Genomic DNA, 13,430 nt, shown 5'->3' on the forward strand with positions numbered 1-13,430 from the left:
AAAGCTTTCTTAACATTTTTCAGATTGAAAGTGAAATTATATTATATATTTTTAATGTATGAAATTTAATTAAATGGCATTAATATTTAAAAATATTAAAAAAGAGGTTTGTTAGGCTGGACACTGAATTATTATTAATATTAATTAACGTGTAAAACATCATAAAGTCTGTTTTCAGCAACACAAAAAAATTGCCTCCTATTAAGAGACGACAGAGAAAAGCTAAATTGTTTATGCCTTAGTTTACATTGCATATATTTCTTATTTTATTTGACTTTGACCTTTGACTGTACTTGATATTATTTATAGATTTTTGCCTTTTCTGTTTTCTTTAAAAAAAATGTGATATGGGATGTACATACAATCAAAGGGTTTAGTTTTTGGTTTTATTGTTGTTTTTTGACATATGTTGCATGCAGTTGAAATCTATCACAAACCACGTCTTATCTCATCTAAGTACAAAAACGCACTTTGAGGTCATACAAATTAAGTTACATTAATTTACGTTAAATATTAAAGACTGGTTACTGATAAACTAAAGAAGGCATACTGAAGCTTTGAAGTGGCTCATATCTTAAGCTGTGCATAATGAGCTGGACACTGACAGAATGATGCATTCCTGTTTAGAGGTTACTCACTGCAGGCTGAGCTACAGGAAATCAAGGTTTATTTTATGTTTGCAGAAAATCATGTTTCTGTTTTTTAATTCCCTTTATACAGTATTGGTTTATTTATATAATACAGCAGCTGGACCTTTAGCTACCAACTCACTGTGCGACAAAATGCACCCAAACAGTTTGTCTATTTACTGATGTTTGTTAAGCTGATAGAAATGCTGAATTTAAAATTACCTGCCAGTTAAAAAGAAACATCACTCACTTCATGCTTCCTCCTCTTCTGTAGAGCTAGCTAGATGCTGAAGTAGTGTAAACACAACTTACAGTCACCTGAACTTTTTTAAACTATAAATGATGCTCTTGAACCTAAAGTAACAAGTCCATATTGAAAATGTAGTAGAAAGTACAGATATTTGTTTATAAAGGTAGGGAGTAAAATTAAAGAGTTATCAGAAAAACAAATACTCCAGTAATGTACAGATAAAAAGTGTATCTACTTCGGTTATTTCTGCCCTCTGACAACAAAACACCACTTTCTACAGTAAAATATTATTCAAATACTGCTCGTGAGGGTATTGGACTACGGTGTGGTCCAACACTACCTGTTTATGCCCTGTCCTTATCTTCAACATCATGCTGCTCTGTTGTATCTTAATTGCACCTTGGGGATAAATAAATTCTTTCTGATTCTGACTACTTTTACAACATCAACAACAAAATAAAAACCCTCTAGAATGAAGGAGGACATTACATGAAAGCTTCCAGTTCATCAAATCTCACTGAGCAGTCCTTACCTTTAAAAACAATCACTTTTCTTCCTTGCCTGTTCTGTCTGTATTATATGTTTCTTAATCTCTGGTGAAGTTATAGCACATTTTCTAAAAAAGTAACTTTTAGCTGCCCCCTTATTAATAGGGGGTCATCCCCTATATATGATGTGTTAGATTTCTACACCAGATGTAAACTACTACACAATAGAGCTACTATCTGACTTTCTTTCAACTCCCAAGGAAATAAAGCAGCTGTACCTTTAGCTAGCAGATAGATTGTGCAACACACTGCACAGAAACAGCGTGTGCGTTTTTTGACATTTGTTGAGCTGTTTGAAAGTTGCTTTCAAGTTTAATTGCCACTTAAAAAAACATTACTCCCTTTTATCCTCTTGTGTGACCCTAGAGAGATGTGTAAGTGCCATGACCACAAGCTACTGAGATCAGTACCAAAACGCTGTTCTGGATCATTCCAGCCCACTTTAACCCCTGAATGTACTTCTATAAATGATGCATAAATTATGTGGGGTTTTTTGGTTGTTTGTTTTTTCCCCTTTTTCTTTTCTTAATTGAGATAAGAACTGGTGATGGATACACTAGAGGCTGTCTTTTACACGTTGTGGCTTCCTCCGTTTAGGTTCAAATTAGTCTGATGCTTGAAAGTGTCCAGTGAAGCGCAATTACTCCCAGCAAATGTCTTAAACCGAAAGTACAAAGTAACAAAGTATTTGTATTTCATTACTACCCATTTCTGCTCCTCGAGAAAGAGAGTACATTCAAACTTAATGCTTTTTTTTGTTGCCTCTCCTTTCACACACACATTAAACCACAAAGGTAAAACCGAGTAATGAGGACAACTGATAGACCATTGAGTTTGTAATTGACTTCTTGCACGTGTTTTATCACTGCACAACATGTTTAAGTTTTCTTTGATTCTCTTGCATTTGGATCATGCTAAAGCCAGAGAGAGGAACCCAGACAGATACTAAGCAATCTGTGGGGCTTTTTAGTTCAGCTGAATTCAACTCAACTTAATTCAGTTCAATTACATTTTATTTATATAGCACCAAATCACAACCCCAGCATTCATATTTAATAGTGCATAGGTATTTCTAACACATCGTACCAGTGAGACCTATTAGTAGAATGACAAGCAGGTAGTTAGATCTAATTTTACCACAGCTGAAAGGAACTTGACAGGTGCATGACAGCTCATAATACCCCCAGTTTTCCTCCAATCAAAGAAGAGAAACAAACCTACCTTCCTCTATTTTGCATTAAAACAATTGGTCAGTAAAAATCTGTTGTATTGCAAATGATTAGAGAGGAAAGCCATAACATAACAAGTTTTCATTTGCATTTTTAAGCCAAATAATGGATGTAAAGACAATATAACTCTGCTGTTTACGTTGTTCTGTTTATCATATATTTTCTAACCCTACAGACTTTTTTCTTGTTGAAGGCTAGCTGTTCATTCTGAAGGTGCAGAAAGATGCAAAATGTGGCACAGTTGTTTGTGCCACCAAGTCCAGACAGCTTCCGTCCCTTTAGTCGCGAGTCCCTTAAAGCCATCAAAAGAAGGATTGCTGAAGAGAATGCCAAGAAACCCAAACAAAAGAAGGAAAAATGCAAAAATGAAATTAAGCTTACACCCAGCCGTGACCTAAAGGAAGGCAAATCACTCCCCCTTGTGTATGGGGACATTCCAGACGGCCTGGTGTCGATACCACTGGAAGACCTGGATCCCTACTACAATAATCAGAAGGTAGGTTTGTTTGAATTGAACCTTGAGCACTAAGCTCAAAGTTTAGATCAATGCTCTGAACAGAATCAGAATTGGATTGTGCCTCATAGGAATGAAGGCTATTGTGACAAAGAAAACATTTTTCCGTGTTTAGATTAAGTCATCATTTTTGACACTGCATGCAGGTATTATCATGGCACGTTTGGCTTTAAAATGTAAAAATGATTTTAATGACATTTGTCATAAATATACAAAGGTGCTTATTCATTATTGCTGAAATTTAGTAAGCAAGATATAACTACTCTTATATCTTAGACAGCTGGCAGCAATGTGCAAAAGTCTTGAATCACACTTTATTAACACTGCAAAGGAGGTAATGTTTTTGATAGCATGTGCATGTGTCATTCTGTCTGTAAACACTTTTGATCTGAACCTCTGTTTCAATATTGATCTGAAGGTTAAAATAAAAATACTGCTATATAGAGCTATTTAAAATTCAAAACTACATTTCTTGCTGGCACTGATGGTATCGACAACATATAGGTATACAGGGAATGATACATGGTAATATCACATTACTTTGACCTTATTTGACCTCTAATTAGAGGTCAGATGTTTGAACTTTCATAAAATGTTTGTATTAGGAAAATTTAGGAAAGGACGCTGGTATATGGGGATTCTAAATTTCACATTACTTCATACTTTATTTGACCTCTGATCTCACTTTTACGTTTTCATCATTTTACATCATGTGATATAGAATGTATTATATTTATAAAGAAAGTATTGTCAGTGAAAGAAAATTAGTCTACATAGATTAAAAAAGAATAGAAAATAAGTATGTTTTACATTATGCCAAGTACATTAAAATGCATTTCAACAGGGCAAATAACAAATGGCTGCACTATGTACTTGCTTTTACCACACTAAAAACGTCTTAAAATACATTTAAAAAGAAGAAAGAAAATAAAATGAAGATGTACAAACATAATACGGTTTCCTTAATAGTAAATAACTGCACAGAGCTGCCTTAGTGGAGGTTTGGACTTCTTGCTTTCAAGGAATCAGACTTTCTTGTCACTTGTAATTCTTGCAAGTGGTGTTGAGCAATAGTTCTCAAGGCTTACTGAAATTTTTTCTTTGGTCATTGGCTGGTTTTACACTCATTTTCAGTCCAGTCTTTGTATTTGATCATTTTCCAGAGAGTCTGTGTTGTTTGGGGGGTTGTTCCCATTTCTTTACCTCAATCTTTTACAAATCCTGTAAATATATTACAGCTTGACAGACTCACAGTGGTGTGAAAAGTGTTCGCCCCCTTCCTGATTTAATATTTTTTAGTACATTTGTCACATTTAAATGTTTCAGATTACCAAACAAATTTAAATCTTAGACAAAGATAACACAAGTAAAACCAAAATGCAATTTCTAAATGAAGGTGTTTATTATTAAGAAGGAAAAAATCCAAACCTATATGGTCATGTATGAAAAACTGATTGCCCCGTAAACTTAATAACTGATGACAAAATTACCCCAAGAGCACATCGATGATTCATGAAAGAGGTCACAAAAGACCCCAGAATACGTCCAAAGAACCGCAGGTCTTATTTTCCCCACTTAAGGTCAGTGTTCATGACTCCACCATAAGAATAGAAAAAGAATAAAATAGAATAGCCCTTTATTGTCATTGTACATGTACAATGAAGTTATGGGTGCTCCAAGCAAACTGTGCAGAAATTCAACATAAATAGTAAGATGAGGAATAAATAACAAACAGGAGAAATACACACAATCAAGAGGGAAATATACAAACTAGAGGAATATATACAGGGGTGCACATAAGTGGTCCGCAGGTGCACATTCGCTGACAAAATAAAAGACTCCCACCAGATAAGAAGTTGCAACACGCGTTTGCGTACATAAGATTTTCTGGAGGAGGACAGATATTTGTTTAGAACTCTTAAAGATGTCGAAGAAGCAAGCTCCTTTAGGCAATTACTTTGGTGTTCCTCCACCTCCAAAGAAATGTCAGAAGGAGTCAGAACCGCAAAAGAAGCGCGTATTCTCGGAAAAGTGATGAACGCACAGAGATGTGGTGCAGAATATGCCGTGAAAATCCCACTCTAGCAGACAAAAACAGTGCCTTTTATATGTACGCAAACGCGCATTGCAACTTCTTATCTGGTCCGCGTCTTTTATGTTGACAGCGAATGCGCACCTGCGGACCACTTATGTGCACCCCTGAATATACAGGGTGGGCCATTTATATGGATACACCGTAATAACATGGGAATGGTTGGTGATATTAAAGTCCTGTTTGTGGCACATTAGTATATGTGAGGGGGCAAACTCCCCAAGATGGGTGGTGTCCATGTGGGCCATTTAGAAGTCGGCCATCTTGCATACAACTTTTGTTTTTTCAATAGGAAGAGGGCCATGTGACACATCACACTTATTGGTAATGTCACAAGAAAAACAATGGTGTGCTTGGTTTCAACGTAACTTTGTTCTTTCATGAGTTGTTTACAAGTTTCTGACCACTTATAAAATGTGTTCAATGTGCTGCCCATTGTGTTGGATTGTCAATGCAACCCTCTTCTCCCACTCTTCACACACTGATAGCAACACCGCAGGAGAAATGCCAGCACAGGCATCCAGTATCCGTAGTTTCAGGTGCTGCACATCTCGTATCTTCACACCATAGACAATTGCCTTCAGATGACCCCAAAGATAAAAGTCTAAAGGGGTCAGATCGGGAGACCTTGGGGGCCATTCAACTGGCCCACGATGACCAATCCACTTTCCAGGAAACTGTTCATCTACGAATGATCGGACCTGGCCCCCATAATGTGGTGGTGCACCATCTTGCTGGAAAAACTCAGGGAACGTGCCAGCTTCAGTGCATAAAGAGGGAAACACATCATCATGTAGCAATTTCAAATATCCAGTGGCCTTGAGGTTTCCATTGATGAAGAATGGACCCACTATCGTTGTACCCCATATACCACACCAAACCATCACTTTTTTGTTCCAACAGTCTTGGAGGGATCCATCCAATGTGGGTTAGTGTCAGACCAATAGCGGTGGTTTTGTTTGTTAACTTCACCATTCACATAAAAGTTTGCACAAGTTTGAACAAAATCTTCTGCGTGAACTGAGGGTCCTGTTCCAATTTTTGTTTTGCCCATTCTGCAAATTCTGTGCGCCGATCTGGGTCATCCTCGTTGAGATGCTGCAGTAGCTGGAGTTTGTAAGGGTGCCATTTGTGAGTAGCTAATATCCGCCGAAGGGATGTTCAACTAATGCCACTCTCCAGTGACATGCGGCGAGTGCTACGCTGTGGGCTCTTGCTGAATGAAGCTAGGACAGCCACTGATGCTTCTTCATTAGTGACAGTTTTCTTGCGTCCACATTTTGGCAAATCCAACACTGAACCAGTTTCACGAAACTTAGCAAGCAGTTTGCTAACTGTAGCATGGGAGATGGGTGGTCTCGTAGGGTGTCTTGCATTGAAATCTGCTACAATGACCCGGTTACTGCGTTCACCAGATATCAACACAATTTCGATCCGCTCCTCATGTGTTAACCTCTTCGACATGTCAATGGCTGTGAACAAAGAGAAACTTGTAAATAACTCATGAAAGAACAAAGTTACATTGAAACCAAGCACACCATTGTTTTTCTTGTGACATTACCAATAAGTGTGATGTGTCACATGGCCCTCTTCCTATTGAAAAAACAAAAGTTGTATCCAAGATGGCCGACTTCTAAATGGCCGCCATGGCCACCACCCATCTTGAGGAGTTTGCCCCCTCACATATACTAATGTGCCACAAACAGGACTTTAATATCACCAACCATTCCCATTTTATTACGGTGTATCCATATAAATGGCCCACCCTGTATACAAAAACAAGACAAACCACACAATGGAAAAGGCACACTGTGAGGGACCAAGTGGCAAAGGCATTGAGGTCACAGGAGAAATGTCTTCAAAATGCCTTGGAAATAGTGACAAGGTTTGAGTATAAAGTCCATGTGTAGGTGCCTTGAGTGATGGAGGGTTACTCAGACCGTGGCTCAGATTGGTGAGGTGAGTGGGCAGGGTTAGGGTGTAGAGGGATAGTGTTTGCTAACAGTTTGAATGGCCCAAGGGAATAAGTTGTTTGTGAGTCTGGAGGTGTGGGATCTGATTGACCTGAGGCACAGACGAGAGGTCAGCTGGTCAAACGGGTGGTGGGTGGGGTAAAAAGGGTCACCTGTGATGGCCCTGGTTTTCCTGAGACAGGAGGATCTGGCAATGGCCTCCAGGGGTTGCTTTCTTTTCATCATCACCCTTCATCTCTGTTTGTCACGTCACGTCTGCCCTTAACAAATAGGAAAAAATCCAGCCAGAAAAATCCTGACACAGGACCTGAGCAAAGCATCTGGCTGTTGACTTGATAGACAGTGAGCATATACAGTCATCTGTAAAACATGGTGAAGTCTCTGTCAGAGCTACATTTCAGCCAGTGGTGGTGGAGATCTTGTCAAATTTAATGTAATTATGAACACAGAAATGTACTGACAGATTTTCTTATACCTTCCTATACCATCTGGAAAGCGCATGATTAGTAATCATTTACATTTTTCTGCATAACAATGATCCCAAACACACTAACAATGAAGTAAAAGCATACCCAGATTGGAAAACATGCAGTGAAATACTATCAGGCCTCCTAGGAGCCCAAAGCTTAAGATTACTGAAGCAGTTTGGGATCATCTTGACAGAACAGAAGAAAAAGCAGCCAACATCCGAAGAAGAGTGTTGGAAGCTCCCTCAAGAACTATGTCTGAAGACTACTTAAAGAAATTCCAATGAAAGCTTGCCTAAGACATTTCAAGCTGTAAAATAAAGGTGGTCATACCAAATATTGACTAACTCTGCACAAACTCTGTTTTTGCCTTATATATTGTATTTCTATATATGTTTGCAGATGTCTCAATAAATCTCTCAATATTTAAAAATTTTTAAATATAAAAAGTGGCTCAACACTTTTGCAAGTACTATATAATGTTATATATTTTGTAAATTATAATGAGACAATGCAAGACAGCCAAAGAGTATCCGTATGTATAAGAGTATAAAGATGCATAAATGTCTGTCTGTTTCTCTCCCAGACTTTCATTGTATTAAACAAAGGAAAGGTCATTTTTCGCTTCAATGCCAGTCCAGCCTTGTACCTCCTGAGTGCCTTCAACCCTATACGAAGGCTATCAATTCAGATTCTGGTACACTCATATCCTTTTATTGGGATATGAATCTGATACGCATGAATAATGTTGATGCTGGGCTGACTGCTGACCTAAGCCCAGGGTTACATGTTCACATTGTTACTTTATTTATACGGAAAAAAAAAGTACTTTCACAACAAAATCAGTTACTTCCTTGACAACAGCCTGTAAATTGTTTAGCATGGTGATCATGTGCACTATTCTTACTAACTGTGCATTTATGACACTGAGCGAACCCCCTGACTGGACAAAGAACGTGGAGTAAGTGTTCTCCAAACATACATAACATACACACAGTGTAGATACTGTGAAGAGTAACTGGTGTTCCTTTTTCTAACAGGTACACATTTACAGCGATTTACACCTTTGAATCCCTCGTTAAAATTTTAGCTCGGGGGTTCTGTATAGGAAAGTTCACATTTCTAAGAGATCCCTGGAATTGGCTGGATTTCTCTGTCATTGTCATGGCGTAAGTACAGAGCTTTTTCATTATTTTTGTAGTTTTTGTCACACATTTGGAATTGACTCACCAAAGAAAAAAATTATCAGGCTTTCATAAACAGAGACGTTGCTTGTTGGCGTTATTTTTTGGTACTGATTGTAGCTTCATTATTGCTGTTTTTGCATGGTTCTATGTTACACCTACTGTCATCTCTGTAAATTTTCTAAAATAATTATATTTTTTCTTGCAGGTATGTAACAGAGTTTGTACCCCTGGGCAATGTTTCAGTCCTTCGGACATTCAGAGTATTAAGAGCTTTCAAAGCAATTTCTGTCATTCCAGGTAAGCAGTTACCTTTTTTTTTGTTCTTTCATGGTTTAACAATTATATATAATAATTAATTAGATCCCTTTTGGTGCGTGGATATTTTCCTCTTGCTTAACTGTGGACCTTTCTGTGAGCTATACAAGAAGAGCTAATTTTGTTTGCGCAGTTACTCTGTGAGCTCTGTGCAATTTTGTTTGTCCATGGAGCAAAATGCAAAACCATGTACTGCTCTACCACTTGGATCTCTACATAGTTTATAGTATAATTTAGCCTCCACCCACTTTTCATATGGTTAAAGAAGCCATACTATTCCATAAAGGGTGGTCTTATTAGTGTCTTATTGGTGAATGCATGTCTTCCATTTTACCATTTTCTGGCTTACAGACACATTCAGATTTCTTAGATAAATCAATCTCGTGTTAGAAAATACATGTTAATAAATGATGGCTTGGTTGACTTAGGATGCATGTCATTTTATGACTGGTTCCATAGATGGCAATAAAAAACACACAAAGAGTGCTCTCATTCCCACTCCATTCATGCTCAAAGTAAATATGCTACAAATATAGCTGCAAAGCATACCACTCCAAAATTTCCAAAAAATGGACTGAATAATGGCGGCACCATTGAACAAGGAAAAATAATATATTGAATAAACAGGTCATTGTTGACACTAAGTGCTTCTAAAGATAAAACCCACTGGCATCACTTTGTATTGTTTGCTTATACATGCTAATAATATTAACTGTTTCTTAACTGACTGTAAGCAATTTTGTGTTTGACAGGCATAAAAGCCATTATTAGTGCATTGTTCCAGTCTGTGAAGAAACTCACTGATGTGATGAGTCTCACCGTTTTCTGCTTGAGCGTCTTTGCCCTAATAGGGTTACAACTGTTTATGGGCAATCTGAAAAATAAGTGCATACAAGAAAATTTTTTAAATAGCTATTTGAATAACACAAATGTGACTGTGGACTTTGAAAACATGAGTGAGTATTTGATTTTCCTCTTTAATGCTTTTTTAACACTGTCACAGTACACACACACAAATATATATAAATATTATATAAAGAGAGAGAGAGAGAGAGAGAGAGTCAGATTTAACAGGGGAAGGTGGCATGCTCCTCTCTGCCTGTTTATGTAACAGACCACTGTTGAATTGTCCATCCTGACTAAGACATACTTAGTTTTTCTGAACTGGAAAAAAAAAATCTTGGGAGTTTCTGGTGACTTTCTGACTTTCAGTTGGCCATTCCACCATATGCGGGGGCATTTGTAGCTGATCAAGCGCTACGACAAAACTGGCTTACATGAGGACCACTCCAGGAAAGAAAGACCAAGAGCCACCTCTGCTGCTGAGGGAAAAAGTCATCTGAGTCACCAGCCTCAGAGTTGTGCTTATTTGTAGTATGCTTTCATTTCAGAGTGGAAAGAGACATTAATCTGCATAATTTTCAATAAAAAATTAGGGTGTTTTAAAACTTTTGACTGGTAGTGTAGTAGTGGTGGGCAAGCAGAGGAAGACAGCTGTAGTGATAAATGTAGCTATACCGAGTGAGAGCAAAATCAGGAAGAAGAAAGCTTGAGGGTCCTGATCAGTATCTTTGCTGCTTCTAGGACTGCACTCTTCCCAGCAGAGACCTAGGATGATGTTCCTGGGATCTGCTGGAGCCACTCATCTAGCTTGGTGGTCACTGTACCAAAATAGTTTGATAGTAATAGTGATAGATGTCTTCCTAATTCAAATAAATCCTGGGCCACAGAGTAAGAATGTCACAGTACTGGGTCTGTGACCCGGTATTTGTGTTCAGGTTCTGAATGAATATTCTTTGATTTAGTGTTATTCATGTTTTCCTTATTTGTCTCCGTGTGTTATATACTTTTCTGTAGCCTTTAGTTTCCCTATGTGCCACATATAGTTACTCTCATCTCCGTGTTTCATGTTCCCTCTGTTCCCCTCGTCAGTCATGTCTCTATGTCCCAGTGTCAAGTCTGGGTCTTTATGAATGTCTCATATTTCCTATTTTATTTTGATAGTTCCTTGTCCTGTGTGCAGTGTATTCAGTTTTGCTTCCTTCCCATCTCTTTATGTGTGATTCCCAGCTGTGCTCTCCTCCTGTGTCAGATTCCCTTGTTACTCCCATGTGTATTTAAGCCCAGTGTTTTCCTCAGTCTGTTGTCGCGTCATATCCTCTTTGCTGTGTGTTTTCTTCGTGCTCCTGGTTTTTTCATCCTTCTTCTCCAGTTTCCAGCTTCCTAGTTTTATAGCCTCCCAGTGTTTAGTTTTTAGTTTCCATGTTCAAGTATTGGTTTGGTTTTTGTAAGTTTATTTCATGGATTATTTTTCCCAGCAAATAAAGGTGCCATTTTGAGTTTACTTTTCCATGTCCGAGTCCTGCATTTGGGTCGTTCATCCTGCCTGCCACACAGCTTACCATGCCAAAAAGTCCTTATAGCTTGTTGTTGGGCTGTGTATGCTAAGCTCTTAATATGTATTTCACTCTTCTCTGATTCAATAAAACATTTGCAATACAAGAGTGAAGCACTCTTGTTGTCTTCTACATTGTATAATTGTAACCTAATTCTACTTCTGATGTTCTATGTATTGTTTTGGACCTCTAACAAACCATTCTTGTCATAGTCTCCCCATAAATTGCATGCAATAATAAATAACTGCTATTTTCCTTCTTTCCCCATCAGGTCTTTATTATTACCTGCCTGACAACAAAAAACATCCATTACTTTGTGGCAGCAGCATTGGAGCTGGGTAAGCAAGTTGGCTCTCCAGTTATAAGAGAACTGAATAAAATACAAAATGAACACAATCCTGGTACAGCCCAAGTTTTACAAAAATGTCAGTATTGTGCATGTGTAAAAAACAGACTGCAGTAAATTTCTAATGTAATAAAAATATATTTTATCTACAACAGAAAATAGAAAAAGTATCACCGTGTAGCATCCCCTCATCTTTAACAATAATCAATAAATGTCTGGGAACTGAGAAGGCCAGCTGCTGAAATTCTGGAGAGGAATATTGTCCATAGTTTTTTTTTTTTGGTTTGTTTGTTTTGTTTTGTTTGTTTTTTTCATTTTAGGATGCACGGAATGTTTTCAATAGGTGAAAGGTCTGCACTGCAAGCAGGCTGTTTCAGCTGAAATATGCAAGGCCTTCCCTGAACATGATGCCATCTGGATGGGGGCATACACTACTCTAAATCATTTTCAAATCTCAAAGCATTTTCTGGATCATGTTCACATATAGCTTCTTCTTTTTTATTTGTGGATGACAATGATGTCTGGGAGTGTTCCTGAATCTTTTGAGGATTATGTAATGTGGATGATAAGATATTCAAAGTCTTTCAGGTCAATTTTAAGTAGAGGAACATTTTTCTGGCCAGGCAATGAATGCAGCACAATGAATGTCATTAAATCATTGCATTTTGTTTTGATTTACATTTTGCACATTTTTTAAATTATTTATTTATTTATTTATTTTTTATTGTTTATTTATTAGTATGTTTTGCTTTTGTTGTAACTTCCACTATCTGCTAGGCAGCAGGGGGAAAATAAATCCCATTCGGCACATCACCAAATGAAAAATACAACAACAAAGATGTAGAATTGCTAGAATGCTAAATCAGCCAAGAATGGGACAACGTCCCTTTCCCAGAAGTCCAGCAACTGGTCTGTTCAGCACCCAACTTTTATGGAATTAGTGTTGTTTCATGCATTCTTTCATAGTATTGCATTGGCAATTCTTTCAGATCTTAACAGATGCTTTCTTGCAGGCAGTGTCCAGAGGGGTATAAGTGCTACAATGTGGGAAATAACCCAGACAATGGTTATACCAGCTTTGACACATTTGGCTGGGCCTTCCTTTCTCTTTTCAGACTGATGACACAGGATTGTTGGGAAAAGCTGTACCAGCAGGTAGGCTAAAAAGGGAAACTAAAAGACAATAAAAATGTAAAATGATTGCGTACAATTTTAGTAATGCTCATTTTGGTAAATTTTCAGTGTGTTTAACTTTTGCATTATTCAGGCTATTGGTCAGTTTTCTAATAAAATCCATTGTTTTAATATAAAATTGAACGTTTAAGATTTAATTTACTTTATTCCTATTGCTGATCACTAACCCTGTGAGAATATGTTTGGTTGATTTTGATAAGACATTTAACCTGTAGGTTCAGATTACTCCTTCTCTTGCAATATGAAGAGGCAGGGCTTGCTGTGTTTGCAGGAAAAGCATTCATCCACCA

The 13,430-nt window shown here is 37.6% G+C and overlaps 1 pseudogene; it reads left to right on the plus strand.

Moving 5' to 3' along the window:
• The first annotated feature begins 2,879 nt into the window (after positions 1 to 2,879).
• Positions 2,880 to 13,430, plus strand: part of LOC134644087 (sodium channel protein type 3 subunit alpha-like) — a 35,832-nt pseudogene continuing 25,281 nt past the window's right edge.

Source organism: Pelmatolapia mariae, linkage group LG16_19 (assembly GCF_036321145.2).
Source record: "Pelmatolapia mariae isolate MD_Pm_ZW linkage group LG16_19, Pm_UMD_F_2, whole genome shotgun sequence".
Classification (NCBI taxonomy): Eukaryota; Metazoa; Chordata; class Actinopteri; order Cichliformes; family Cichlidae; genus Pelmatolapia; species Pelmatolapia mariae.